Raw genomic sequence first — 5,382 nt, 5'->3', positions numbered from 1 at the left:
GTCTGTGGTTCCTGCGCTTGGAATGGGTTATTCAGTTTAGCAAGGGCTGGAATTATCTGTGCTGGTGATGGAAACCAGAGCGACCATGATTTCCATTTCTGCTCCCGGGTCACCAGAGACGCAGCCCTGGGCTCAGTATCGGGGACTTCATGGGGCCAGGACCTGGGCTGCGAGGCTGAGGGGCTGAGGCATTGCTTTACAAGAATAAAGTGTACTGCGTGTGTAGATGTAAATTCTTTTCTCCTTACATTTCGCTTGTTCAGTTTCACTCATCTTGAGGTGATTTATGAATGCAAGACCTTTGAGACAAGCGTGAATGCTTATCATTAATTTCTAAATATATTGTAATTTCACATTTTTCTTTTTCTATATCACAGAGCTATCTGAAAGTTTTTAATTTAAAAAATGTGAGATACCTTAATCCCTTTGTTTTCTATTTCTCAATGTTTTATGTCAAGTTAGGATGAGGCTTACAAAAGAGTCAAGTGATATATATCTGCATGTGTAACTCATCCAACCTCCCAATCACCTTCTCCACCAAGTCTTCTGCATTTAGGTTTATACATAATATGTGCTTGGGAGTCTCCATATCGACTAGTGATTCCTCTTGGGTCCATATGGGATACATATCTCTCTAGGAGAAGCTGAGTCCATGAGATGGGTACCTTATGAGTAAACCAGTCTTTACACCACATCTCTGAGTCTCTGTTTCCTTGGCTGGGGATTAGATCTAATGAAAGCTCAGAAGTTAAAAGAAGTGACATTGCACTGAAGAATAATTTCTTCAGTTTATGTTTTCATTGTCATTATTACTATTTAAAGAAGAGTTTCCAGGGATTCCTTAGAAAAACTACCTCACTACAGAATCAGTCCCTTTTTTCAGGAGGAAATATAGTCCTATGTAAGCAGTGTTTATTTTAATGGAGATTATTCCTAAACTACTCTCCTCGAGTTTATACACTATTTCAACATAATCATGTGAATTTTTATTTGTACATGGGCTGTTTTTGTGGGTGAATCTTTGAACAGCACCTAAAAGATTGTATGAGTGATACATTGTTTTTGCCCACCACCTCCAATGGTCCTCAAACTTTGCTGCACATTAACATTATCTGGAGAGTGTTAAGCCTTATGTCAACCTCACCAAAATATGTATCTATGGGGGTAGGACTCAGGCATCAGAAAAGCAGCCTTGGAGCATGCATGGCACGGACTTCTTCCTCTTCCCGATAATCATCAGTCTAACCAACTTATCAATAAGGGTTGTTCCTTCTATGGAGAACGTTCTCTGTCTCCCTCCTCTATTACCCAGCACCGGTTTCCAGGCTAATTCCTACTCTCCACCAATCTGGTAATTTTTAGATAATTCTTCCTCAGACAGGCTTTTCTATGCCGTCCTCAACAAAATATAAAGTATCATCTAGTAACTTATACTTTAAGGTATACTTCATATACTAACGCAGTTAATAATTTAATAGTAATTTATTTAGGTTTTAAATATAATTTTCCAAAACAAACAATTCTTATGTCTGTTGGAACTTCTACTACTGGCTGCATCTGACAAACACATGACTAGGATATAGATACTGGTTTAAATACAGCCAACTCCCAGAAACTTTCATATATATCTGGAAATCCTGCCAACAAAAGTATCCTTCCAGCTCCATAAGCACTTCAAACCTTATCACACACACACTCAGATGCGCGCACACACACACACACACACACACACACTCACTTTTACTAGTCTCCACAGAAGGGATTGCCACCTACTACACTGATGAATTAGATCGTTTGAGAAACTGTAAGTCATACCTCAGATGACTGCCCGGAAGACTACAGTTATCCCTGCGTTCATACCCATCCATTACTACTGCTCTCCTGTATATTGAAGTGTCCTCTCTACCCTGGGACATTCCAATTTCTCCAATTAAGTCCTTGTCTTTCTTGCTATCTTAGGAACTTTATGCTATTGCTGCTATATTAAATCTACTTTACCAGACATATGTCCTATTCTCCTTGATCTCTCTACTCAATATGAAACTATTAAAAGTCTTCCACTTTGAAACAAAATCTTCATCTGAACCTATCTTCTCTCTAGTTTCTGCTCTGCTGTTCCTTCCCAACCAAACTGAAAGCTGAAAGTGTTGTTACCATTTCCTTATATTTCCTCATGCTTTGACTTACTAAAATCACCAACGATAACCCAATACATTTATCTTGCTGGCACCATGCATGTTATTCCCATCTAACAGATGTGTCTCGAGCTTTCTGAAACCATGTTCATGTCATTTGTTAGATAGGTAAATGTCTTGGTCATCCCGGGCTGCTATAACAAAATACCACAGACTTGGTAGCTTAAACAACACACATTTATTTCTCGTAGTTCTGGAGGCTGAAAAGTACAAGGTCAAGGTTTCATCCTGGTGATGGACCTGTTCTTGGTTTGCAGAAGGCTGCCTTCTCACTGTGTCTTGACATGGTAGAAAGAAAGAGCTGTGGTCCATTATGGAAAAACCCAAACAAACTTTTTGGCCAACCCAATATTTGAAAGTATTGGTGAACTTGAAATTTTCACCAAAATTAAATGTGTTTCATGGAAAAATAACATATCACAAAAAAGTAGATTTAACACACCTCCTTGTACCTAAAGTTCAGAAAATAAGGAAAACAAAAATTGTATTAAACATTACTTTCTGCTTAAGAGATTTAAACATATTTGCTTAATTAATCCTCATAAAAACCCTGCTGATTTTGGTTTATTTACTATTATCGACTGAACTTCTGTGTCCCCCTCCCCCACCCTCCCCCAAGCAAATTCATATGTTGAAGCCCTAATCCCCAATATAATGGTATTTGGAGGTGGGGCTTATAGGAGGTAATTAGGTTTAGATGAGGTCATGAGAGTGGGTCTCCCACGAAGGGATTGGGGTCATTGTAAGAAAAAAGGACCAATGAAGTTTTCACTCACAGATGCACACTGACCCAAGATGTCTTAATTCATGCTGGAGAGAAACCTTTTAAATGTAATGAATGTGGGAAACACTTTAGCCAAAACTCTCATCTCATTTCCACAAAATAACTCACACAGGAGAGAATCCATATGTCTGTAATCAGTGTGGAAGGGCCTTCAGTCATTCTTCATCTTTAAATAGATATAGAATTCATACTGGAGAGAAACCATATGAATGTCATCTATGTGGGAAAGCCTTTGTTCAGAGCACTTGCCTTAGGCGACATGAGAGAACTCACTCTAGAGAGAAGCCATTTGGATGCCATCTCTGTGGGAAAGTCTTTATTCAAAGCTGTTGTCTTAGAGAATATGAGAGAACTCATACTGGAGAAAAATCATTTGGATGTCATTTGTGTGAGAAAGCCTTTGTTACAAGCTCTTGCTTTAGAAGACATGAGAGAACTCACTCTGTAAATGTTATGAATGTGGAAGAGTCTTCAGCCACAGCTCTAAACTGAAACTAATCAGAACGCTACACGGGAGAAATTCTATGACTATATTCATTATGGAAATACCTTCATTTATAATTTATCCTTAAAGTTCATATCCTTGAACTCCACTTGGTGGAGCCCTATATTTATAATCAAGGTGGAAGAGATTTAAGCTGATTTCTAGTTGTGGGGTGCACAAAACTCACTATGAATAATATTCTAATTTCCCTAAAATGGGAAATTAGACACGAAACTCTTTATCAGGAGGAGTGCATGCTAGGGTAATAACAGAAAATTAGTGCTGGAGAACATATTCAGTGTAATATGCCTGGAAGAAACTTTTACTTGAAGAGATACAATTGTAGATGTGAGATTCCACACTATGTACAAAACACTTTCAGTGTAATGAATTAAGGGTTAGACTTGTAAAATTTTCCAGATGCCCAGGCAGGGTTTGCCTCTGGAAGGAGACTTCTAATATTTCAAAAGGCTCATCTAACAAACAGGTCTCAAGGGCTACTGCAGGGGGAATTCTCTGCTGGCACAGTGGTTGGGAGTCCACCTGCCAATTCAGGGGACATGTGTTCAATCCCTGGTCCAGGAAGATCCCACATGTCGTGAAACAACTAAGCCTGTGCGCTACAACTGCTGAGCCTGCGCTCTGGAGCCCGTGAGCCACAACTACTGAGCCCACGTGCCACAACCACTGAAGCCCGTGCACCTGGAGCCCCTGCTCTGCAACAAGAGAAGCCACCGCAATGAGAGGCCCGTGTACCGTGATGAAGAGTAGCCCCTGCTCAGCGCAACTAGAGAGAGCCCATGCATAGCAATGAAGACCCAATGCAACCAAAAATAAATTTAAAAAATACTATTTAAAAAAAAACTGATGAAAGTGCTTTCACTTAAAAAAAAAAGGCTACTGCAGGAACCTGGGAGAACTGTGAATGTGTAGGTATGTTGAGGGACCTTCCCTTATCTTCAGTCAACCTGACACCTAGGTGAAAAGAGAAATTCTGCTCAGTGCTGTATAACTACCACCACAAAAATAATGCATAATAAAAAACCATAATAATAAAAATCATAATGAGTAACAACATTGATAATGATGATTATCCTAATTACAATAAAAGTAGTAACTATAAAAATGATAATAATTAGAAACCTAGGGAGATTGTAGAATAGAATACAGACTCTCCTACCTAAGTGACCAGATACTGTTATTGGACCTCATGGAATATTTTGGAGTTTGAACCCTAGGTCTGCACAATAAAATGTGTTTTGAAAGTCATGGATGAGAACAGGAGGGAAGTAAAAACCAAAAGAGGGGAATATGGGCCAATGAGGGATCTCCTGTACCAACCCTGGGAAGAGGGATCTCCCCAGCAGAGGTGGAGGATGCAGGTCTGGAGCCTGCCAGTCATAGGATTCCCACCAGAGGGACTTCCCTGGTGGTCCAGGGGCTAAAACTCCACACTCCCAATGCAGGGGGCACGGGTTCAATCCCTGGTCAGGGAACTAGATCCCACATGCTGCAACTAGGTGTCTGCATGCCGCAACTAAAGATCCTGCATGCTGCAACTAAAAGATCCCGCATGCCGCAACTAAGACCCAGCACAGCCAAATATATAAATAAATAAATACTTTAAAGAAAAGTATTCCCATCAGATATCAGGATTCAGGTCAATGGGCTGACAAAGCTTGACTCCAGATTTACAGCCAGGATACAGTAGCCCCACCAGTAACATATATTAAGCCCCCAGTGTTATCTCAGTTCTCAGTGCCTAGCTTTCTTTCTACCATCTGATCAACCCAGGCCCCTTGAGGTCCAGACATCTGTGTTCATATATATCATTCTGGGGCTGTTGGAGGATGTTACTATTGGAGCTCCCAGCTGGCAAGGTGTGACACGAGCAGGCACTAGAGGTTCCTTGTAGCCAC

This window comes from Mesoplodon bidens, assembly GCF_964165515.1.
Source record: "Mesoplodon bidens genome assembly, chromosome: 20".
Taxonomy (NCBI): Eukaryota; Metazoa; Chordata; class Mammalia; order Artiodactyla; family Ziphiidae; genus Mesoplodon; species Mesoplodon bidens.
The sequence above is the reverse complement of the archived record's forward strand: the minus strand, read 5'-3'. Positions refer to the sequence as shown.